The sequence below is a fragment of the Pleurodeles waltl genome, chromosome 6 (genome assembly GCF_031143425.1).
Source record: "Pleurodeles waltl isolate 20211129_DDA chromosome 6, aPleWal1.hap1.20221129, whole genome shotgun sequence".
NCBI classification, from domain to species: Eukaryota; Metazoa; Chordata; class Amphibia; order Caudata; family Salamandridae; genus Pleurodeles; species Pleurodeles waltl.
In genome coordinates this window covers 1,650,527,403-1,650,553,752 of record NC_090445.1, presented here as the reverse complement: position 1 = coordinate 1,650,553,752, position 26,350 = coordinate 1,650,527,403, and the positions used below count along the sequence as shown (strand labels likewise).

Sequence of the window (26,350 nt, the reverse complement as noted above, 5' to 3'; positions counted from 1 at the left end):
AAACAAGAGACAAATTGGGAGAGCCAACCAGAAGCAGTGGATTACATAAAAAACCAAAAGGACAGGTACATGGAGGGAAAGAGAGATGGGGGTAGCCAGTGGTAAACAACAAACACACAAAAGTTAGTAAAAAAAAAGTGAACGCAAGAAGGGAGTACAGGTTGTTGCAATGAAGAATGAAAACAGATACTGGCAAAGCCAATACGCCTGGCTATGAATGAATGAATGAACACAGAGCATCCTGGCGCTAGCCAAAAAACTTAAAGACATGATTAGATAACAAGAGGGTGTTCATTCCTAAGTTTAGCTGCTAGGTGGGAGAATGATCTTCTTCCCATTCTTTACTGTTCAAACTTTGGGGTTTTAAATAATAAGCCCTTACTTGATCTCAGGACTCTACTTGGAGAACAGGGAAGAACCCTATCCTGGACATGAGTTGGATCAGTGCCATAATATGCTCTGTGAGCCGCCCTGTGGCTTATCTTGAATGTGTTTACTGATTGGTATCTAGTGCAGCTGCTTGAGATGTTGTGATTTGGAGCGGTACCGAGGCAGTCCAAGAACCAAAAGTGCTGTTGCATATTAAGCCTCCCGTAGTGGACTCCGCAAGACTTTAGTGAGACCCAAGTATAGGCTGTTGGCATAGTCAAGTCTGGACAAAAGAAGAGCATGTACCGCTAATTTACGCTCAAGAAATGGAAGAATGTCCACAATTTATTTTATTACAGCATTCATGATTGAAAAGGTTGTGCCTGTAACTGCCACCGGCTGAAGGCGAAAAGACAGTTCATTATCAAATCTGAACCCCAGATTTCTAGCTGTAGTCAACGGAGGAGGTGAAGAAGGCAGGTCTAGGGCCACCAATCACTGACCAGAAAGGCCTTTTCTACACGGCCGGAGCAACGCTTGCCTGAACCACGCATGCACCAGAACCATACAATACATGCTTTAGGCACCATGCATATGCGTGGTTCAGGGGGAAATGGCCTTTTCTATGTGGTCGGAACAATGCGTAGCGTAGCCACTCAAGCATTACCACGCTTGCCTGAACCACGCATGGTTCAGGCACACTATAGGAACAGTCGGGACAGGAACCCGGCGGTCGGGTAAGTGGGGCTGGGGTGGGTGTGGGGATTTTTGAGGACAGGATGGGGTAGGTTTTAGAGTTCAGGGCCGGGTGTGGGGGGATAGGGGCAGTTTCTAGGAGAGGGTGGGAGAGGTTTTAGGGTTCAGGAAGGGGATGGGGGGTCAGGGTAGTTTTAAAGACAGGATGGGGTAATTTTTAGGACAGGGTAGGTTTCAAACGGGGGGTCGGGGTAGTTTTTTAGGACAGAACAGGGTAAGTTTTAGGGTTAAGGGCCGTGGGTCAGGGTAGTTTTTAGGACAAGGCAGGGTAGTTGTTAGAACAGGGTAGGTTTTAGGGTTCAGGACGGGGGTCAGGATAGTTTTTTGGACAGGGTGGGGAAGGTTTTAGGGTGCAGGGTGGGGCGGGTAGTTTTTAGGACAAGGTGGGGTAGGTTTTAGGGTTTAGGGCGGGGTCATGGTAGTTTTTAGGACAGGACAGGTTTTATGGTGGGGTTGGGGGGTAACTTTTAGACAGGGTGGAGTAGTTTTTAGGACAGGGTAGGTTTTAGGATTTAGGGTGGGGTCGGGGTAGTTTTCAGGATAGGGTGGGGTAGTTCTTAGGACAGGGTAGGTTTTAGGGTTTAGGGCAGGTGGTCAGGTAGCTTTTAGGACAAGGTGGGGTAGCTTTTAGGACAGGATAGGTTTTAGGGTTTAGGGCGGTGGGCCACGGTAGTTTTCAGTACAGTTAGGGTAGTTCTTAGGAAAGGGTAGGTTTTAGGGTTTAGGGCAGGGGTCAGGTAGCTTTTAGGACAAGGTGGGGTAGTTTTTAGGACAGGATAGGTTTTAGGGTTTAGGGCAAGGAGGTCGGGGGTTGTATCACACAACTGCGCATAGCGTTACCACATTTACCTTTACTAAGCTTGCTTTGACAACAAAATTAATTGTGAAGGCATGCGTGGTAAAGGCATGTGTGGTAAAGACAAGGTTGTGGTTCCGATCATGTTGTTTACAACCATCACTGACTAAGAATCTGGAAAAATCGTCTCCAGGGCTAAATAGGAGGTTCTCTGTCTTAACTGAGTGGCATTTAAGCAAGTTATTATGCATCCCTTAATGACCTTTGCTAACTATATAGTTCACTATGTGAATTGTTTCACAGTGACAGCCCTTTTGATAGGGCTGGATCTGGACAAGTGCAGCTATCAGGGCTGAGAGCCTCCCGTGTGAAGCCCTTGTCAGGACTCAAGAAGCTGCTTCTGCTGCTGACGGGTCTGCGCCGATCAGCGGCAAATGCCATGGGGTGTATGACCATAAGAGCGCCTGCCATAGACAGGTAAAGTTGTCCTTAGCCAGGCACTAAAACCAACCAGAACACTTTTTGTTGTTCTGGGCAACTCGGGGGATAGAGGGTATCAATCCATGTTAATCTACCATCCTCTGCCCTGACAAGTTTCCCAGCTCAACGTGTGATGTGCTGCTCCAGTCCAGGTTGTTTCTTTGAATTCTGGGACTTGTAGTTTTGTTTATTCCATTATAAAACAGCACCACAAGTCCCAGAATTCAAAGGAAAAAAATCTGTCCTGGAGCAGCATATCACGCAGGGAATCTGAGAAACTTGGCAGCCATTACTTATTGCGTGTCACAGAATAAACAAACACTCTAAACGGGATCGTTCCAGGACTTCCAGAATGTTCCAGCTCTCTCAGAATGTTCCGGGCCTTCCGGGAACGTCAGGAACATCCAGCAGGAATAAACGGGTCAGACCTACAAGGCTAGATTAAAATTAAAAATGTAAATGCTCTACAGAGCTCACCTTACTGATGAAGAGACATTTACCTCTGCCCATCAGCTTCAGTTTACACGTTGCTTTAGCAGGTAATTGTGCTATTGAGGCAGGTACATTACAGGCCAATGTCATGTAATAAGACTGAGTCCCTGCTCCGTGACGCTGGTTTAACTCACTGTTTCCAGTGTTGCACAGAAATGAATCACTAAACGGGGGTTCACTCTATACTCAGGATAGGATTGTTAGTTCCAAACTCACTTGAGACTTTAGTAAGAACGTGGAAACCAATTTGGGTAACTCTCAGCCAAGGCCAAACGTCATGTGCAACTGAGGAGTGTGGCATGTGTTGAACATTGTACACTCTGAGATGCAACAGGCTTTCTATTACTTTATTTTATTTGCAGTTTTATATAACACGGATGTACTCTGGGGTATGAGCACACTTTACATCCTCACAACGGTGGTCAACTAAGGGGTGGATAACCGTAACCGGGCAAGGGGTAACATATCAGTCAGTCTTTGATAGAGTATTATAGTTTACCATGTTTAATGGAGACTGAAAACCATGGTGGGTCTTACACCAAATAAGTACTACTTTTTGATATTTAAATACACGGGTATTGTATTTCACTTCAAATTAGGTAGAGAGGTTCTATATTTTTCTAAACAGAACACTGGCCTAGGTTCAGGAATCTCCTCTAGGGTAATCCATCCAACCGATGTCGAAGGGAAGCTGACCCTGGTGAAACCGGAAGTAGAAGTAATCCCCTCCTACCAATATGATGGGAAGGACCTTTCTTTCTTAGACCTTGATTCTACTACAAAAATGAGCGATAATTACTTTCGAGCCCCTCTCAGGATTTGTGCCAATGTGGACTTCTGCTCTATCTGTGACCACTGTGGTTTTGAGATTGCTGTGAGCACCAACTATGCACTGATGCTAAAGTGACAGCAAAGCTTGGAAACAATTGTGATGAGGCATGTATTATGAGTGTAGACACCAGCTCCTTTTTATGGTGCATATGTGCCAATTGGGCTAAAAGAAATGACAGGACAACCTATTCTGAGGATATTTCCCCCAGGTTTAGAGCAAGAGTATAAATAACCCTGAAGGACACCGAAGCACACATTAAAATAGAGCTCGTTTAAAAAATACTGCACTCATAACGAGGCAAACTTTGCAATATAGCCTGGAATAGCTTTCAAGGATATGTTTGCCTAAAACAAACAGCATAATGATCTCCAGTGCTCTGCACATCTGCTGATTCTCCACACTGCCTGTACAGGGGTGACGTACTCATCAACTCTACTATGAACTGCTTAAACTATTTTAAAATCGATTTATTTTTTTAGGTTAACTGCTGAATTTCTGCCACATATTAATTTGTTTTATAGAACTGGTAGCTATTTTTTTCTAAATTTCCTTAGATTTTGTTACAAAAGCATGTCTTGTGTTACGATTTGATAAGTGACAAAAATATTGAATGATATCACTGTCTGGCCAACTCTGGTTTGTGAAAGTAGGCCGCTAGAGCAGATAACAAGTTAGTTCACCACACACCCGGGAACTAGGACACATGACCAAGTAGGGGGCATGGATAAAAAAAAAACAATATTTGGATGATACCTTATTTGGGGTGTGAAACGGGTTAGTCCTTTTAGGAGTACTGCTTGGCCTTTACTTGATGATGTAATACTTTCTATTTACAGATTACGCTCTAGCGCTTTGCTAGGCGCAAGAAGCACTCATGCGTTGTCGGTCTGTCCCCTGCAGGCAAAGGCAGTCTCAACTTTGTCGCACAAGCCTGGAAAAGGTCTGGCTGCAGACCACGATGATGGAATCCCATAGGATGATCCTTGCGAATGTCCACAACCACATTTCTACTACAAACAACGCTTGTCATACTCGAGACGTGCTGACCTCGGATGCAGAGAAGTCACTCAATGCCCCCTCATGCATTTCAGTACTTGAGGGCACGCAACCCTCTCGTCCTGTGCTACCCTGGTAGGTAGAAGGAATGTTTGCTTCTTCATACTCTCGAAAAGAAAGCTAACAAGGGCTTCGACAGGAAGAGCGCTAGGTCACATGACAGGAAGTCCTGAAAGGCAACATTTCACATAACAGGAAGTCAACGAAGCACTCCTGACATTGTGAATGTGTGGCTGCCGACACAAAGCACACAATGCAAAACACGTATACCCAAAGTCACATCACATTGTCCTTGGCAATGCTTCTGTCTTCATCCATCAGCTTCCTTTGCTTTGGTCATCATCATGCCACCAATTTACAATCTCTCTACTCATTTCTCTCTTGTTATGTCACATATTCTCTGTTTCATCTAATATAATTAACTTGGGAGTCAGACTCCAAACTTAATCTCATGATCTGCAAGAGCTAAGGTGGGGACTGAATCTAACTGCACTCTAGCGAAGGCTATAATGTTTTCTATGTTTCATCTTTGCAGTGTTTCATCCCCACTGAGGTGCAACATGCCCTCCATGTAGCTGCTACAAATGGCAGCTGAGCCTCAGCGTGTGGACTGAAGGCGACGACCACACAGGAGCCATGTCTTATCTCTTGTTACAAGAGGACCACACAGCAGCCATGTCTTTTCCCTTGTTACATGAGGATACAGATGTCAACCTTCTGCATCTCCTCCCTAATCCTCAGGGCAACAAAGGTGACTTGACTTCCTTCTCCCCAGCGACACCAGCATTAGCTTGTAGAAGGAGAAGAGAAAAGAAATACTAGCATCTGAAGACCATCAGTACCTGTAACAGGTCTTGTGTAGGCCATTAGTTGATGTAACTGGACAACTGGAGGCAGGCAAAACCTGCAAAGAGACGTGTACCAACAGCAATGCGTGTTACTGGATCTATGAGATCTGGCAATGTGCGTTACTTGATCTATGAGATCTGGCAGTGTGCATTATTGGGCCAATGCAAATACCAGTGTGTGATACTGGCATGTGGCGCAAGCAATGTGTGTTACTGGGCATGCTGGAACTCACTGACTGATCCATGTACCACGCTCTTATAGAAAAGCCTATTTCAAGGTGCCGCATTCTGACTTAAAAGGGTGGGAGGCTCATGGGGGGGGGAGCGCTCCCCCATGGGCCTGGTGCAGGACGAGCTGGTCTCGTCCTAGGCACACGGCAAATGTGGCCGAGGATGAGACCAGCTCGTTCTGGGCACCCAAGGGGTTAAAATATTATAATGTTTTGTACTGGGTTAGTGGCTCGGTGTGTTTTAAAATGTACCAGTTGCCACCATTCCCCCAGTTTTTCGTTGCAGACTACATCCTACGGCAAACTCACACCACAGACAATGATTTGACAAACTATGCTAAATTGCGTATATAAATCCACCACTAACATGTAAGCAAATTATTTTTGGAAACACCAACTTCATTAAAACAGGGGCTGGTGGATGTTTCGCTGAAGTAAATTGGTAACATGCAACATGGCTGGAGAGACTCATAGAATCCCACGCTATTTCCCATTATGATTGCCTGTCGGAACGGAAGGGGGCCACCTCCATCGCCCTTAGTGCACCGCATGTTCGTGGGGCACCCACTGCTAAATCATTCGTAGGCTACCTGTTTCTGGGTCAGGGTTTCGTAAGTAGCAGAGCAGCTACCTCACTGCGATCTACTGAAAGTGATCCACAGACTACCTGTCACCAGGATCCCCCACCAATCTAAGAACGATGCAAGCTAACGATCAAGCTCTTCCTGATCACACCTCCCACAAAAACCTATACTCTCATAGCTCAATTAATATGGCATTGCCAACAAACCATTTAACATCACCTCTTCTGGTCTTCCTGCCGTTATACAAGAAGTTCATATTTCCATAACAAAATGGACAAAAAACACTCAGTTGCAGGTTGAAGTATAATGAGGGTGCATCTCTTTACAAACCCCCTTTGCTTGCGAGTCACAAAGCATCACTATGCTGACATCTGTTACTCATGGAGTCACTTTAAAACATTGCAAAGCAAGATTTTATAAGTAGAATATCAACCAATTTGTGCAGTACAAACTTGCAGACAATGGACATGCGCACCTGCTTTTTGCGCCCCAGGCACTTTGGTATTACAGAACGGTCCACAGGCAACTCTGCATTCCCCTTCGTAATAAAGATCAGTCTGGCCTAGATGTAGTGTTGGCGTGTTCTCAAGGAGTGTTTTCTCACTACCAAGCCATTGAAGACACATTTTGCTTCTGGGCCTCTGTGCCCAGGCTGTGTTAGAAACAAGGAACCAGAAGAGGTCATTTGGAAGTGCAATGACTGTGCCACAAAGAGACGTGGCACTGACTGTGCCGCAAGGACACCTCTTGGAAGGGTGAAAAGGGGTTCTATGGCACTCCTGTGGCATCTTCCTGGTTTCTTTAGGGGCTAGCTGTGGATCGGCAGGATTACACCAATAGGTCTGAATAAACTGATGGGGGAAGGGTACGATGCGGGCATATCCCTTCCTGATGTTAGAAAATACTATTGAGCCGCGCAGCTGGTAATCAATAACAAGTTATACTGCCCAGAGATATAAAAATATTGGAAAGAAATATGAGACTGTATGGGATTAGTGCAGGGAAGGACAACTGTGTTCACACCCAAAAGATGTAAATGTATTAGGAAACGAAATATTTTCAAGGTATCATAAGCGGCGGATTACTGTCCAATGGACAATGGCTAAAAGGAAAATTGCTTCTGTGGGGAGTGTCAGGCCTGTTAGCATGGAAAGAAGGACTAGACTTGTATGGTAGCAGAAAAGAACATTTACAAAAGTAAATGATGCCCCGAGAAATGGGGTACGGTTTGAGAAGCACAGCAAAGTTATCATGGACTGAATATGTCAATATGACAAAAAGATATGATTACCTCTGATATATGTGTACAAAGTGAGCAGGGTCTCCCTAATCGAGAGATGAGTGCCCCAGACAAAATCCCAGCAATAGCCAAGAGGCTGACAGCCTAATAATCTGAATCTGTAAAGTGGTACCAGTTGCTTTGTATTTTGGTGTAACCAAATAACATAATTTTATTTAAAAAACAACAGGAGAACTTTATTAGTGAGGGGTTCCAAGGAACAACTTAAAGTTGTCATTCCATGTGAAAGATAACCTGAGCTCACATCATCAAACAAAGCAATATTCTGGAATGCCTATTGTTGGTGATTACTAGAGGGCAGGGCTGGCCACATGTCTTCTCTGGACTTCATGGCCCCTTTAAACAAGAACAAAACTCAAGCTGACCTTTTATTAAGCCTCATGCTGGTATGAACTGAAGCCTATCGACTATTAACTGCTTGATGTTTTGGATATTTTGTGAGGACGTTTTACTAAATGGTTCTTGATATATTGGTTTTTCAGAGCACAGCTATTTGGGTCAGATCACATGTGGAAAACTGTTTTTGCTTTAAGGGGCGGTGCCCTGTTTTCTTCCAGATTGTTCTGCTTTCAGAGCAGTGAAGGACTAGATTTTGAGAACCGTCTTGTTCCAACTCTTGCTCTGTCTCTCCTACCTGGCAGGCGTTTTCTTTTCCTTTCTCTCCGTCCCCTACTGTTCCTCCCACCTCCAATGGGTTTTCACTGGAGCCCGGCCTCAGTCTGTTTTTCATTACTCGAACAACGCTGCAGCACGGGCAGACACGAAGCACGTCTCAAATGTATTGTCATTTTAAGCCATTCTTAAAACTCCGGAGACGTTTCTGAAATACTTCCCCCTCCTCAAAGCCTCTGTGATGGGTCCTGGTTCTGTGCTCGAGAAGGAGGGCGGCTGCTGGCCTGCGCACTGCAAGGGCATGTGGGTCCGGGCAGAATTAACCAAAAGTCTCTATTTATATGGCGCTTAATGCCGGTTCCAAGAGCTTCCAATTTTAGCGAAAAGGAAACTGAGACTCAAAATAACTCTCTAAGCTCAGAGGTGGAAGACTGAATAACAATGTCTCCTGAGTTCACAGCAAATAGCCACTGAGACAAATGTCCTCACCAATGTGTAATTTCCCAGCAGGCAGGTCCCCCAGAAAGGCTGGTGGGGCTGAAGCAGAGTCAGTCGCATGTCAAGGTCTCACTATAGGTGCACCTGACCTTACCAGGGGTATATCGGCTACTATGACCTGTCAGAAAATGTTCAGAGTTTTCATAAATAGCTGTTTCTCTTACTACACAGGGATCTCGTTGTAACTGTAACTAGCCAGTTCCTTCTTAAAGGTTTCTCTTCAATGTTCGTAGTAATTTCTGATAGGAAAATTATTCCAAGATACCCATCCACTGACCCAGGGTCATTCATCCTGGAGCAGCTGCGAAATCAACACAAGCAAAAAGTGTGCATGTGTACATTTACACCAAGGCCAGTCCACTTCTCTGAATCCTTTCTAGGCCTTTACATACTGATGCAGCAGGAGTGTGTGCTTTCAGCTGTCTGGGCAATGTTTACTGTCCCAGGTACCCTGCACCAGTTGTTGTTCCGAAATTAGCAGTGAACAATAATAATGAAATGTTAATGACTAACAGTGGGCTCCAGTGAAAGGAAACTGCCTGGAAAATTAAACTAGAGACAAATGGGGCACGCTGTTCCAATAAAGGTTTCCGGGCAATTATCTTTCATTGCAACATTGTCTCTGAGGGTCTGGTGATTTTGACCAATCAGAGACCACCGTTTCAGGGTCCTAGCAGTCTTAAACTGGCGGACGTATCCACATACAGCTGAATGGCTCCCGCCTCCCTCCCTGAATGGTTGTTACAGTCCTGCACACACGTGTGCGGTGTACCGCTAAATCTGTTCAGGTACACCAATACTTAGCCTACCCTACAGATTTAGGGAGTAGCCTACAGCATTTTTGCCAGCCGTACCTCCTATGGGTTATTCACGGTGATCATACATTTTCTTAGGTGCTCAGAAGGCTGCAACACTTTGCTCAGAAAATAAACAATCACTGGCAAAGTCGATAGGTCTCCCCTTTGGAACTTAATGGCTCGGTCAATGGTTTTAGCAATGTTACTGTATAAACATTGCATACTTTATGTGAGTAAAGACTTTGAATTTTTTGATTTAACTCCATCTGCTTTAGTGTGATTTTGCATTGTAATTGGAAATTACTTTACAAATGATTGGCAAAGCCAAGAGATTTGGGCTTTAAAAAGCCGAGCTATTGGGTTTTCCAGCTCTTGTTTGGTAGAAGTGAGCTGAGCCACACTTAGGTGCCCGGGTGAGTTCTGTTTGTGGGAGGGTGTTCACAATAGAGCACGACTGAGAGCGCTGGAGCTGAGGTTAAAGGCAGTGAGTGTTAGGAGGCCATGACACTGTTCAGATTACATGCTCATCCAAATCCTTGGCCTCTCTCTGGTGCTCACATAGTGAATGTCAAATATGTACCATTTGTAATTACCAATTCTAATTATTTACAACAAAATCACTGTTGTAACTCATTCACGTCAAACTACTAACAAGCCCTCACTAAGTCCAAAGCTCTGGCATTTTTAGGTGCATTGTTGCTGTGTGCTATATCTAGATGCAACAGTAAAAAACTCACAAGAGGCACCTAAATGCTGGTCAGGCAGCATGCTGCGTAAAGCAAAGCATTGTAGCTAACATTTTTAAGCCAAGCGTTTGGTTACTTAGGCCACATCCCTTTAAAAGCCCAGCCATCTTTTTCCATCCCGCTTAAAGCACTTTAGTCCACAACTGATTTGCTTACAGACAGCTAGCACTGTCTCATAGACAAGAACTACAAATTGTAAAGTTGTAAAACTGTGGAGTCCTTGGAATCAAATCTAAAACTAGTGGATCTTGTGAAGAAGGAATGACCATTGTGCTCCTCTGTGGCCCCCACTCTCTGGGAGGGCAAGAGCACAGCTGATGTTACATATCAGAGGGGGGAGTCATACACGTCAGTGGAAGAAAGTCAATAGGCTGACTTCCTCCACTGTGTCGGTCCTGGGGCTCCTGTTGCCACCATGCGTTTTTAGAAGTGAAGCTCAGGTATTTGTTCCCGGACGAAGTTGATCCAAAATTGAGGCAGATCTTTTGCTCCCTGGTAAAGCAGGAGCAAATATTCTCACTTCTTTGGGAGGCAAGAAAAAAGAAGAAACATGTGCAAGAGACAGTAATATGGGGAGGTGGAGGTGGAAGCAATGCAGAGGTGGAGGCATGGAATCACAGAGGACGGTGGTGGGAGAAAACAGCAGGAAGGCGCGGGTTACACAGTGGGAGGGGTGGAAGTAACATGAATGCAAGGGTGGGTGATACAACACAGAAAATGAAGGGAGAAATGCAGTCAAAAGGGAAGAGACCGCAACAGGAAGGAGGAAACAATATGGAGGGTGGGAGTGCAATTAAGGTAGACAGTGGTGGAGGGAGCAAAAGAAGGGCACAGGAAAGCAACACGAGAGGCGCAGGTGGGGGGCAGCAACTCGGAGGACGCGGAGAGGGTAGCAAACTAATGGGGAGAGAGGAGAACAGGTAAAAAGGGAAAAAAGTAAACAAGTGAGACAGTAATGGAAGCGGGCGAGCTAGCGAGCGACCCATGGAGCATGGAGGGGGCAAAAGAAGCATGCTAGAGAGACAATTGGAAAGGATGCCCTTTTGTGGAGCGTTTACACAAAAGAAAAAAGTAGAACATGAAAAATGAGCAGTGGAAAGACAAAAGTAATGTGTCCATGCTCCAGGAGAGGGACAACCAGTGGAAGAGGAAAGAAAGCCCATACAAGCTAATGAGTAAGAAGCAAGCAAATAAGAGTGACAATGAAGCCAAACAATGACAAGCAATGGGTAAACTCTAAACCCACTGTAAGCTAGCAACATGTTTCACAACAGAAAGCGCATGTGCTGTCTTAAGCAAGACCTAAACATATGCAAGCTGAGCCCGTAAGCCTGAGTCTCCAACAACCAAATAGCAAATCAAATGGCAGCACTCTGGAGTGCTCAGCGAATAGGAACAGCGCGATTTCTTCTTGAGGGCTGGGGAGACCCCCCACTACCCCCACCCCAAGCCGTGCAGGAAAAAATAGAATAGCAATGAAAGATTTAATTGCCATTTTATTTTTTCCGGCGCAGCAGAAAATGTGTCATTGTGTAATGCATGTGTGTAATGCATGTAAGTGTGTAATGCATGTAAATGTAGTGGTTGTGTTTATTTCATAGTTAGTGTTATTTGGGCTTTTGGAGGAAGGGATGGTTTACTTTGGGGTTTTTGGAGGGAGGGGGTGTTTTATTTGTTTTACGAACTAGTGGGGCACTACACTCGCCCCACCACTTTCAAAGAGCACAAGCCACCGCAGAGTAGGAAGTGTTGGTGTCTTGGGTTGATGGTCCCTACACCTGGCCCAGGGTACACAAACTCTCCAGCGCCTTGCCCTAGAAACGGACAGTTGCTTTCAGTCTCTTGTATCCTCATGCAGGTAAGAGAAAACCAGAAGTCTTCGGTCCCTACTGCCCTCGCCACACTGAGTAGAAAAACTGGCGCTGGTGATGGTTTCATTCCATTGGAGTCTTAGAGGCTCACGAGAAGGGGGTATGGGCGACAGAAGTATTCTTAAACTGGGTGTTTAAACTGAATGAGTCAGGGAAACCTTCTCTTGTCTGTGGATCTAGTTGAGGATCTCTGCAGCAGAAGCAGTGGTTTATAGGACACCTTATAACTCTAAGGATTGTAAGGTGTGAAGCTCTGGAAAGAGGGGCCTTTGACAGATGCGGTTTACACAATTCAGGCTGGTATGTGTTGTTACTTTAGAAAGCCACACAAGGAAGATGTTTTTCCCTTTACAGAGGATCCCTCGGAGATGAACATGAACATCCATGTGCATTTTCCCTCTAACAAGTTTAAATTATGTGCAGAACAAAAATAGGGCCGCGTGTGCATCGGCACTCAGTGGTGTGGCAAGGGTGCCGGGGTACCCCAGGCAAGCCAGGAAGATGGACCTCCACCCCTAGTGAGGTTCCCTTAGGCCCCAGTGTCAATGTACCCGCAGCACTACATCTACGTGCCTATCAGTGTTAGTACCCAACAGACCCAGATAGGATGTATTCAGTCTGCCCTAGCTTTTTAGCTATTCACATGCTGCATTCTGGGATTTGTAGTTTCCCTTCTAACACTGTGCCGTGCAGACGATTCTGGTGAAAGATATCCCTAAGGTTGTGTCTGGTGACTTGTAGGAGACACACTGCACAAAATGGAGGGCACCTGAACCTCCAGCAATTAGAAAATGGAGGGCCAACATGGACAGCAGCTGCACACATGAGGAACTGGTGGTGTCCCCAAAAACATGACAAAATGGGGGGTTGAATTGGATCCCATACAGGATCACGATGACAATCTGAGAAACGACAAACGTGAATAAATACCCTTGCTAATTTTACTGATGTTTAAGTCGAGGCAATGCCCTCAAACATCAATTGTTGGACAACGGGGGAATGTAACGGTTTTGCTTGTGGGCAACTAACTGTGAAAAGTGGCAACGTATTTACTCCTCACTAGCTAACATGGCGTGATGGTAGCCTTGTAATTCCATTATGTGGCCAAAGTTCATGCGACATCATTTCCTGTGATGTCAGTGTTACGCTACTTCTATTTGACGACTTGGAAACCTAGAAACCTGAAAAGTCCTGCCTACCTTGGGGCACAGACTGTTGATAAATCTGTACCACGCCGCCACCTGGGAGGACAGCAGAAGACTGTTCGTTAACCTACTGGACGCTCTTGGAATTCACGAACCCATAGAGAGGAGCCAAAAGCTATTTTTTCATCAGCAAATTTGCTCTCCATGGGCATCATCTTCTAAGGGTATTAGAGCCCATAAAGCCAGACTCTACCATGTGAGCATTTACTGTACAATGGGTCAGAAGCCATCACTACACTCGGGCCAGTCGCTCACCACTGCGGTGCAATTGTTGGACAGAGCAGTTTGTGCTGCACGGCTGAGTCAGCCAAGAACACGGGCCGGTGCAAAGGTCGGAGGTTTTAAAGGTTTTTTTATATATTTTTTTGCATGCATACACCACAAAAATAAACAGTCCAAAAAAAAATCTAAACATGGCTTTTGCATGCTTGCAATAAAAAAAATGTAAATTTAAAACATATTTAGTGGTGTGGCTATTTTGCTAGTAGCAAGCTTTTCAACTGTTCTATATATTATGTAGTATTTTTCTTTGCAATGAAGATAAGCAAAGTATATACATATATATATATTCATTCATATAGGTGGCATCAATGTTTGTACAGTGCATATATGCTACTAGTGAGACCTCCAAGGCCGGCGATGCTTTCATCCCGTTATTTATTTTGGAAATATTATTTCTCTCTTCTTGGCAGTTGTTTGATAAACTGAACGGAGTATGGTGTGCGTGCTCAGGGTCAAAGTTTGTTGTCACCGAAGTGTGCAAAACACTCGGTGTTGTTTAGCCAACAAGGCGGCTGGAGGGCGGCCGCAGCTGCTGGGGCCGGGGCGCGCTTTGAAAGGGAGCTTGACTCTGCCTCAGTAAGATTAGGGGTCGGGATGGGGGGATTGCAGGGGGCGGTTTTGAGCATTAGAATTTCCGACAATCAGACCAGCATACAATGTAAAAATACATTATAAGGCAATCAGGGTGCATGGGAGGGGCCTAAGGGGCAGTGCAGAGTGAGAGAAATGTGGATTGGTAGGGGCACTAAGGGCCAGATGTAGGTAGCGTTTTGCATGGCGCAAACTGCGAAACGCGCATCGCGATGCTCATTCCCATTTTGCGAGTCGGTACCGACTCGCAAAATGGGAATGCGACTCGCAAATAGGAAGGGGTGTTCCCCTTCCTATTTGAGACTCGCACCAGAATGCTAAATTGCTTTGTGACCGCGAACGCGGTCGCAAAGCAATTCGCAGTTACCACCAGTGTCACACTGGTGGTAACCCATTCGCAAAAGGGAAGGGGTCCCCAAGGGACCCCTTCCCCGTTGTGAATGTTGCCATAAATGTTTTTTCAGAGCAGGCAGCGGTCCAATGGACCCACTGCCTGCTCTGAAAAAACTAAACCAAATGGTTTCGTAATTTGTTTGTATTGCAACTCGTTTTCCTTTAAGGAAAACGGGCTGCAATACAAAAAAAAAACTGCTTTATTTAAAAAGCAGTCACAGACATGGAGGTCTGCTGTCTCCAGCAGGCCACCATCTCTGTGAGTGCAGGGAATCGCAATGGGGTCTCAAAATGCGACCCACCTCATTAATATTAATGAGGTGGGTCTTTGCGAACCCATTGCGATTCGCAGACGGTGTCTGAGACACCGTTCTGCATCCGATTTTGCGATTCAGAAATTGCGAGTCGCACCGACTCTCAATTTCCGAATCGCAAAATCAGAAATTGCTACATCTGGCCCTAAGTGAGGGAAAACATAATATTTTGTGAAAGTACCAATATTTTTGAAGACTTTAAAAACTGAGAGGGCGAGAGCTTATGTGCGTTTTTGTCTGAATGAATACAAAAATCCCTGGTGAAATCCAGCAGACATCTCCCTTATACCCGACTGAAAGAATCTGTACCCAACTATTTATCAGGAAAATCAGGGGGGTGTAACACCCCACATACAACCCTGAAGCCCCGCCCCTGCTCTGCGTGACCCACTTCTTGCACAGTGTAAAGTGAAGTGTTGGCAAAAGCGCCTGGGAGAAAACAGAAAGCTGCAAGAGTGATTTGAAGGGGCAGAGAGTGCCTGTAAATGGATTAAAGAGGCCCAAGGTGGCTTTACGATTACGCTGCCTCAGTATTCTGTGCTCACACATGTAAGTGCAGCAGCTGGGTGTTACAGAGGAGAGCTTTGAGCACAGGCATTTACAAATTAAGCACTGGGGAGAGAATATACGTAAACCCAAGTATTCCATCAGTCAATCAATCAATCATCAAACTTATGACATGAAAACTTTAAAAAAAGTAATTATGATCTCAAATGATTCCTAATAGGACATTTTTTGTATCTGAATCTAAGAAACCGCAAGCAGCCATCTGAACGGGGGCGTAAATCTGTGATTAATTTAAAATTCTAGCAGTCTGCCCATAGTTCAGAATAGGTAAACTGTTGTGACTGCGTTTGTTCAGGTTGCACAGCACTCCAGGCCCATATTAATCGCATTCCAGAGGTATACAAATCTCTGTTACTACAGCATGCGGTTCTGTTGACATCTGGAGAAGCCTCTTGGGGACTGAGTGTGTAAATCTAACCCCTGGTTGAGCACTAACCTTTGAGCCTGAGCTACCTGTCCAGTAGAGCTACTACGTGTCAGCTTTGACAACACCTATAACTACATGTACCTGACTGCCTAAAGTGACCTGCACCTGATCAGAGAGGCATCTCTAACCATTCATGATGACGTCCTTCCCAGGCACCTCCCATGGGCCTGTTTTGACCTCCAGGCGCAGGTTTCCTTTTCTGCTGCGCTAATGATAACACCTACCGACAATAGCAGGCGTAGAGTTCAGTTTCCATTCGCTGTGCCACCCTTGCAAGCCACAAGTAAAAGATGGCACATGCCCGACCATATGATGAACACAACCCCTATCGAAGACTAAACTCTTCCAGTGTGGTACATCAGTCATCAATGCTGATCCTGTCTGCATAGAGAACGAGTGCAAAGACAGGCCTGGGATGGAAGGCCCTTCTACAAGGAGAGTAGCTCAAGGCACTTCTAGTCTATTTTCAAAATAATATTCTTCAATAGAAATGAGAGGGGAGGAAAGGAGAGAGGGGAGAGTGGACTCCGAGACACAGTTTGTAAACAAGCACTGGTAAAGCCAATAGGCCTGGTGGCATTATGCTTTACAAGCAACAGCCACCTGTACTGCCGTTGCTTGTGTGCAGCTGGAAGAAGCCGCCGGCAGCTGGGGTGAGAGCAGTCAGGTGAGCGTCGCCCGTTGGCAGCGGGCAAGAGCTGCCGGGTGCATTCGCTGCGCAGCATCCGGGTGACCAGGAAAAGGAGCCACTGGGAAGGCATTACAGCGGACAACCTGGACTTGGAGAAAGGAAGCAGAAGGCCAGGGGCAGGAGAGAGGAGGTTTTGTGTTGAATGTAAGACGAGTGCCTGTAGTTTTCAGAAGAAATATTGAATGACTGATGATTGACTACTCTTTCAGATGTAAAAGAATCCCTCATTCAGCCCACTAAAAGGGGAAGGATAAGGTGAGATACAAATACTCCAGTGGGCTGATCCAAGATGTGACTGACAATGTCTTAAGCCAACGGCTCATGGGTTCTGAGCCAAAGAAACTAATGGCCGAAGGAGGCTGGCCCAAAGTCCCCTGCATATGTGTGTCTGTGTAGATAGGTAGATAGATAGATAGATAGATAGATAGATAGATAGATAGATAGATAGATAGATAGATAGATAGATAGATAGATAGATAGATAGATAGATTTAATACCTATGGTCCTGGCTCCTCCAGCATACATAAAAAGGAGTCAGACAGTTTGTTTTATAGCGCATGTTGACATAGATTAGGAGAGATTAGGAAAATAAAATCTGTTTTGTACACGTAAATATACATTCTTTCTATGGCTGTCCACATAAGTTAGCCTATCAAAAGTATTGTGCACAATATAAAATAGAAAAAGATCATTCGTTAACCATGGAGCTGCAGACGTATAGACAGAAACTAGTGTCGTTCATGGCATCGCCCAGAAGGTACACACCACCTCTTCTCCTCTGGAAGGATGTGGCATGTGAGTGTGAAATGTCCTAGTAAAGACTATGTTTTAGATACAGAATAAAGTGACAGCACCCCTGGATGGGGATACCTCGGAGCTGGATGGTACTACCAGCAGCTGGAGGGGCAAGAAGGGTTAGGTTGGCAGCACCAGAGGGAATGGGCCCAGGAAAAAACAGAATAATATCGGGACTATTTCCATGAGACTGAGTCGAGGATATGGGCTACTATGTCAACTACGCACAGGAAAGGCTTTCCAGGAAGGAGGGATTATTACAGAAAGAGAAATAATTTGAATGACTGAGATAAAACATCTGTAAGCTCTTTCTCGAGCAATGCAAACGACTGTATCTGCAGAATGTCTCAAATAAAAAGTCTGCTACCTCTGATTACAGTCTGAGAGGAAAAGAAATCCTTGGCTTTGTTTACACCTTTAAGGAAGATACAATCCAATGAAAGCTCTACCAAGATGCCATTATCCTAGCCCTGCCTAAACCTTTATGTCCCAGCTCCAAAATCTGGTGGTCTAATTGGACAATAAGATGATTTCAGGTCAAGGTACGCCAGATGTACCCGAATTGTGCCCTTAAGTTCTTCAACAGATATAGACTGAAACATGCTGTCGCTGGAGGAACCAAACTGTGTCAATATCACTGAAGTGGTAGGTGGTCAGCATTTCATTCATAATTTGAACCGTCTTCCTACGTAAACAAAGTGGAGCGGTGATGAAGGTATTGAATAAACCAGCATCTTTGAAAAAGGATGTTGAAAAATGATCTGCAAATCTGCCACTTTTCATATTGATTGGGCAGAAAACACAAGTTCATTACCTCCTTTTTCCCTCCTGGAACATTACTCTTATGTCTAGGGACCTGGCTAAAGAGCGTCGTCACAGTGGTGCCCCTGGGGACGAGGCTGAGGCTAATGAAAAGTTATCCCCGTCACTGGCCGAAGTACTGCAGTCAACCTAAAGTAACGGAAGCATTAACAGGTTCTGGCCCCATTTCAGAAGTGCATTTAATCCTGTCCCTGCAGTGATGTATGCCACTGCCAAGCTGAACAAGATCCTCTCAGTTCCTTCCAAAGTGATTCCAAGTCATCAATACTGCACAACCAGCATAGACCCCGTCATGTCTGTTTTTACTAATGGCATCCTATCGCCAAGTGTTTTGTGAAGAAATCTGCATACGGTTGTGCCTTCCTAAGCCCCAGGACAGTCCCAATTTATTGCAGAATTATGTTTTTCATAAAATACCAAATACATATTAGGGTGGCACAAAAGGAGCTAAAGCAAAAAGGTGATTCTTCTTACGGGCACCAGTTTGATCCACCTCTTTATATGCTTACAACACATATCAATCTCGTGACATCATGGCACAGGTATTTGTCATTACATCCATTAATTGATGTATGCTACAGTCTCAAAGGAAACACATTTTTGATAGAATAAGTCATTTACTTAGTTATATGTCTTTAGAACTCTCTTTTCAGTCAACTAAGCATTTTGATATAGAACTTGAGCTGCGAAGTGCCTAGATATCACCTCCACGGTCCAGGCTGTAATGTAGTAGCGGTAAAGTGCAAACACATTTGTTTGTGTAGCCTTCTTATGTCTGAGGTAATGGGTGCTGCCTGGTACACCAGAAAGTCCAACTTCTGTGTCCTCTCTCTTGCACGTGGCGTTTAGCAAACCCAAGCATCTAGGATGTCAGTTGCACTCAAAAAACTTGTTTTATTAAGATCCAATGCAGGCTCTAATTCGCCACAATCACACACCAGTTACCTTTGCATTGGGCACCAGGTAAAAACAGAATCCTTGAAACTGATGGGGAAGCAGGAAGGGATGGCGAGGACTAGACATGCTCACGGAAGACATCAGCCAGAAGTAGTTATTTGCAGGAGCATCACTCCACTGGCTGTGCCAGAAGCAGACAAATAAAACAATAGATCGTCTTGTCTGTCTGCTTCTGGCACAGCCAGCAGTTCAGGGAGGGGCGGGGCTGGGCCACGGGAGGTGGGAGGTGGGAGGAGGGGAGAGAGCACATAAGTGCGCATGTGGGTTTGCCCGGCCTTCTGAGGCCGGCCAAACACACATGCGCACTTAGGTTTCGCCAGCCTGGCTGTATTGAACAGCCAAACTAGAGAAACAGCACAGACCCCCAGGGTTGTGTGTGAGAGGCAGCCACTGCTGCTCAGACCAATCCTGGCACTGCTTTCATGCAAGATTTTGCATGAAAGCAGTACCAGGATTGCCGTGGAGCCTGTGCTGGTGTCCCAGGAGGCGACAGGGACTGAGGCAAGGTAAATTCTTTTTTTTTTTTTAAATTAGATTAAAAAGTGCAAAAAATCCAATAATACCTTTTATCTGCACCAACCAGAACCACATTTGCCTGTGATACGCACTGAGACTTAAAGTGTTTCTTTATCTAAGGACACCTGCATGCTGGTAATTATTAAAAACACATTTTTTTTAGTTTTTTTTTTTTTATTTAACATTTTTAGTGAGGATATGGCTGTCACAGTTTGGCAGCAGCATGTTTTCCTTTTTGTATTCTTTTCGTTTTGGTAGCATATGCTTACAATAAAAAACAAATTAACCATTGCTTCAGCTTGCCAAGGAGAAACATGATGGCTTTGCCAATGCTTATTTAGTAACGACTATGTACGGCTGCAAACAAGCGCCTCACGTCAAGGAGTAAATAAAAAAGCTAGACAAGGACGTCTGGCTCCTGCGAGTTAGAGAATACACATATAGATTCTCGAAAGGAGCCTCGAATATCAGGTCCTTTACTAATAGAGCGAAGAATGGATTAACACACCTTGTGTTCTGAAGGATAAACCCTGGCATGGTTTGCTAGGTTATGTTCTGGGACTACTACGAGATTACACTCAGCAGACAGGAGCATCTTTCTGGCAAAGCAAGTGATGAGTTTCAAATACTGCTCATTTAAAGCCTCATTACAGAATGCCTTTGTGCCCCGAGCTGCCTGTCCTGATCTATAGGAGACGGGGTGCGTCCAATAAGGCAGTAATGGGAACGCATGAACCAATAAACCTGTGTTCACGCGTGCACTGATCCGGTGCAAAGGTCGGATTCGGTGTTATTACTACAGGGCAGGGCCTGAGACATCACTGTTTCCAGCCTCGTGACAGCATCTTCCACCTGGGACATTCGCCTATACACTACCCCGGCTCCTATGCCAGCCCTGGCTGTGCAGAAGTCTTCATGGAAACAAGCTCCCACGTCTGCTGATCGCCTGCGGCCGGACGATCCATTTCCACTCAGGCCTCCCAGGCACCAATATTACTATTATAATCTCTCGATACCTGCCTTTTCACGTCAATGAAGAAGGTGACTCTCCTTCCTTTCTGTAGCATCGCAAAGGTATAGGAAGAGTAATGTTAGCTTATCCACACACCTACGACACACTCCATTCTCCTCTCTCAGAATCCAGACATCTCCCACATTCCATTCTCCACTCTCACACTATTCTCCACTCTCACAATCCAGGCATCTCTCACAATCCATTCTCTACTCTCACAATCCATTCTCCACTTTCACAATCCAAGCATCTCTCACAATCCATCCTCCTCTCTCACAAATAAGGCAACTCTCACAATCCATTATCCTATCTCACAATCCAGGCAACTCTCACAATCCATTAGGCAACTCTCACAATCCATTAGCCACTCTCACAATCCAGGCATCTCTCACAGTCCTTTCTCCTTTCTCAAAATCCAGGCATCTCTAGCTACCGTTTCTCCTCTCTCACAATCCAGGCATCTCTCACAATCAATTCTCCACTCTCATAATCGAGGCATCTCTCACAATCCATTCTCCTCTTTCACAATCCATTTAACTCTCTCACAATCGAAGCAACTTTTACAATCCATTCTCCTCTCTCACAATGAATTCTCCACTCTCATAATCGAGGCATCTCTCACAATCCGTTCACCGCTCTCACAATACAAGCAACTCTCACAATCCATTCTCCACTCTTACAATCCAGGCATCTCTCACAATCCATTCTCTTCTCTTACAATCCAGGCAGCTCTCACAATCCATTCTCCAATCTCATAATCCAGACATCTCTCACAATCCATTCTCCTTCTCTTACAATCCAGGCAACTCTCAAAATCCATTCTCCTCTCTCACTATCCATTCTCCACTCTAATAATCAAGGCATCTCACACAATCCATTCTATTCTTTCACAATCCAGGCGTTTCTCACAGTCCATTCACCTCTCCCACAACCCCGGCATTTCCCACAATGCATTCACCCATCTCACAATTCAGGCAACTCTCACAATCCATTCTCCTCTCTCACAATCCAGGCATTTCTCACAATCCATTCTCCACTCTCACAATCCAAGCATTTCCCACAATGCATTCACCTCTCTCACAATCCAGGCATTTCTCACAATGCATTCGCCTCTCTCACAATCCAGGCATTTCTCACAAAGCATTCACCTCTCTCACAATCCAGACATTTTTCACAACACATTCTCATCTCTCACGATCAAAGCAACTCTCACAATCCATCCACCTCTCTCACAATCCAGGCATCTCTCACACAATCGAATCTCCTCCCTCACAATCCGGGCATCTCTCACAATCCATTCACCTTTCTCACAATCCAGACATCTCTCACAATCCATCCACCTCTCTCACAATCCAGGCATCTCTCACACAATCAAATCTCCACCCTCACAATCCGGGCATCTCTCACAATCCAGACATCTCTCACAATCCATTCACCTCTCTCACAATCCAGGCATTTCTCACAATCCATTCTCCTCTCTCACAATCCAGGCATCTCTCACAATCCATTCTCCCAGCTCACAATCCAGGCATCTCTAACTCTCCAGTCTCCTCTTTCACAATCCAGGCATTTCTCACAATCCATTCTCCTCTCTCACAATCCAGGCATCTCTCACAATCCATTCTCCCCGCTCACAATCCAGGCATCTCTAACTCTCCAGTCTCCTCTTTCACAATCCAGGCATCTCTCACAATCCATTCTCATCTCTCACAATTCAGGCATCTCTCAGTATCCATTTCCCTATCTCACAATCCATGCATCTCTGTCATAATCCATTCTCCTCCCTCCTAATCTAGGTATATCTCACTATCCATTCTCCTCTCTCACAATCGATGCATCTCTCATTATCCATTCTCCTCTTTCACAATCCATGCATCTATCACAATCCATTCTCCTCTTTCACAATCCATTAATCTCTCACAATCCAGACATCTCTCTCACAATCCATTCATCTCTCACAATCCAGGCATCTCTCTCACAATCCATGGTTCTCACAAAATCCATGCATCACTCTCACATTCCATGCACCTCTAACACAATCCACACATCTCCCACACAACCCACGTCTCTCCTACAGTCCATACTTCTGTTTTACAATCCGTGCATCTCCCACAATCCATGCTTCTCATAAAATCCATGCACCTTTCTAACAATCCATGCTTCTCTCTCACAATCCATGCATTTCTCACCATGCATGCTTCTTACAAATTCTGTGCATTGTTCTCACAATCCATGCTTCTCTCACACAATCCATGCTTCTCACAAATTCAATGCATCGCTCTCACAATCCATGGTTGACTCACACACTCCATAATCTCTATCTCAACCTATTTTTCTCACAAATTCCTTGCATCAATCTCACAGCCTGTGCATCTCATCACAATCCATGCATTTCTCTAACAGTCCATGCTTCTCTCTCATGATCCATGCTTCTCTCTCATAATCCATGATTCCTGTAATCCAAGTTTCTCACAAACTCCATGCATCACTCTAACAATCCATGCATCTCTAACAATCTATGCTTCTCTCTCACAATCTATGCTTCTCTCTCACACAATCTAGGCTTCTCTCTCACACAATCTAGGCTTCTCTCTCACACAATCTAGGCTTCTCTCTCACACAATCTAGGCTTCTCTCTCACACAATCTAGGCTTCTCTCTCACAATCTATGCTTCTCTCTCACAATCTATGCTTCTCTCTCACAATCCATGCTTTCATGCTTCCCTCTCACAATCCATGATTCTCTCTCACAGGCCAAGCTTCTTACAAAATCCACACAATGATCTCACAATCCGTGGTTTAACACAATCTGCGTGCATATCTCACAATCATTCACAATTCCCATGCAAATCTATATCCCAAATCTGTGTGTTCCACGAAGCACACATGCATGCATTCATCCAATTCTACCTACGTCTGGTATTTCGCCCTTCTTTTTAGAGGTTTCTCCTCTCCTAGCACACTAAGGCAAGTCGTTGAGAATCGCAGCACCTTCAATAGATAGCATTTTAACATACATGCAGACAGTATGTTTCAAGAGGGGTTAATCTTCAAAGGAAAGTACTACAAAAGTAGGCCTTTCGTATTTCCAAGATCTATTTACACACACACCTCTGTGTACATCCAGAATGGGCTGAGAGCACATTATATTCGGTATACATGCTACAATGTGCACAATAAACACTTGTAGGCAGCTCGGTCTGAGCACCTCAATCAAACCCTGAAGAACTCTATTGATGTCTGAAATCTGGAAACTCCGCCGAGTTCTGGGGATTCACAGACATTCTGCCCTACAGCATCTTCTTCAGTGGAGGATTTGGAAATTCCACAACTGCTGTCAAGTCAGATGCTCCAAGTTCTCTGCTGGGATTTTCCAGTTACCTTATGATACCAGAAGCCTTTGCAGCATGCCAGTACACGTAATCATTGCTTTGACTTGCCCTTACTATTCCATGTCTGATTGCCCCTCTTCCAAGACCCTGCACCTCTAACACTGCTGCACCATGAATTTTCAGACGTCCACCTTCTGACATAGAAACCGACATTTAGTGTTGCTGCTCTAGCAGATCCGCGGAGCAGGAGCACCGCCTGATGTTCCTCTGCAGGAAAAACAACAAGTGATGGACGGAATGCTGAACATTGTCAAACATTCACCCCCAGTACAGTGATCTGGGCCTAAATCCATCGTTTTTTTGCTGCCCATGCCATTCCAGTTTGGACCCAGCCATATGCAAATCAGTCTTGACCCTGTTCCCTATGGGAACAGTCCAGCCCGAACTGCTAGGCCAGGTCTTCCCTGGACTGGAAACAAGCATCCTGGGACCGGTTTCAGGGTTTCACCCCTCATCAGCCAGGCTAGCTTGAATCCAGTGGCATGGGAAGCACGGGACCCACGTCTGGGCATACCCTTCCCACTTAGGGCGACAAAGCAAAAACAACAAGTGATGGACGGAATGCTGAACATTGTCAAACATTCACCCCCAGTACAGTGATCTGGGCCTAAATCCATCGTTTTTTTGCTGCCCATGCCATTCCGGTTTGGACCCAGCCATATGCAAATCAGTCTTGACCCTGTTCCCTATGGGAACAGTCCAGCCCGAACTGCTAGGCCAGGTCTTCCCTGGACTGGAAACAAGCATCCTGGGACCGGTTTCAGGGTTTCACCCCTCATCAGCCAGGCTAGCTTGTTTCCGGTCCAGTGAGGACCTGGCTTGGCAGTTCGGTCTGGACTGTTCCCATGAGGAACAGGGTCAAGACTGATTTGCATATGGCTGGGTCCAAACTGGGGTGGCATGGTGAGCAAAAGAACGATGGATTAAACCCAGATCTATGACTGGGGGTGAGTGTTTGACAATGTTCAGCATTCCGTCCATCACTTGTTGTTTTTGCTTTGTCGCCCTAAGTGGGAAGGGTATGCCCAGACGTGGGTCCCGTGCTTCCCATGCCACTGGATTCAAGCTAGCCTGGCTGATGAGGGGTGAAACCCCGAAACTGGTCCCAGGATGCTTGTTTCCGGTCCAGTGAGGACCTGGCTTGGCAGTTCGGTCTGGACTGTTCCCATGAGGAACAGGGTCAAGACTGATTTGCATATGGCTGGGTCCAAACTGGGGTGGCATGGTGAGCAAAAGAACGATGCATTAAACCCAGATCTATGACTGGGGGTGAGTGTTTGACAATGTTCAGCATTCCGTCCATCACTTGTTGTTTTTGCTTTGTCGCCCTAAGTGGGAAGGGTATGCCCAGACGTGGGTCCCGTGCTTCCCATGCCACTGGATTCAAGCTAGCCTGGCTGATGAGGGGTGAAACCCCGAAACCGGTCCCAGGATGCTTGTTTCCGGTCCAGTGAGGACCTGGCTTGGCAGTTCGGTCTGGACTGTTCCCATGAGGAACAGGGTCAAGACTGATTTGCATATGGCTGGGTCCAAACTGGGGTGGCATGGTGAGCAAAAGAATGATGGATTAAACCCAGATCTATGACTGGGGGTGAGTGTTTGACAATGTTCAGCATTCCATCCATCACTTGTTGTTTTTGCTTTGTTCCTCTGCAGGAACCTGAAGCTGCCTCCAAAAACAGCCCCACTTCTACTGATTCCCAAAATGCAAAACTCTCTGAGGTTATGGGTCAGACTGTGTGTTCAGTCCTGTCCTGCAAGACTCAGGCTCCTGCAGTGCAAGGATTATGTCAGACGTGTAGCAAGACATTCTCCTGCATACGTTTGACAGGGAGTTCTGGTATTCGTTTAGATTAATCAGGAAAAAGAAATGTCAAGATGCAGGATTAAACACATGGTATGTGGGCTCTTCTTCCAAAGGAAGAATGCTATCAGCCAGTCAGGAGTCATCTTCCTCAATCCCATTAGGGTTGAGATGAGCAGAGAGCTGGGACTGGTGCAAAGTGTTTTTGTGAGTGGGACTGACCCAAGACAAAACATGTATCACACTTTCGCACAACAAACCATTAGTCATTAACATCAAAAATCTGCATGCCCAGGAGATGACCTGCAATTGGAT

At 45.4% G+C, this 26,350-nt stretch overlaps 1 protein-coding gene across 6 annotated transcripts in view; it reads right to left on the bottom strand.

Annotated features, from left to right (window-relative positions):
• The window catches only part of RXRA (retinoid X receptor alpha), a 417,621-nt gene that overhangs the window by 200,160 nt on the left and 191,111 nt on the right, over window positions 1-26,350 (bottom strand). The gene's annotated exons all lie outside the window — the stretch shown is intronic.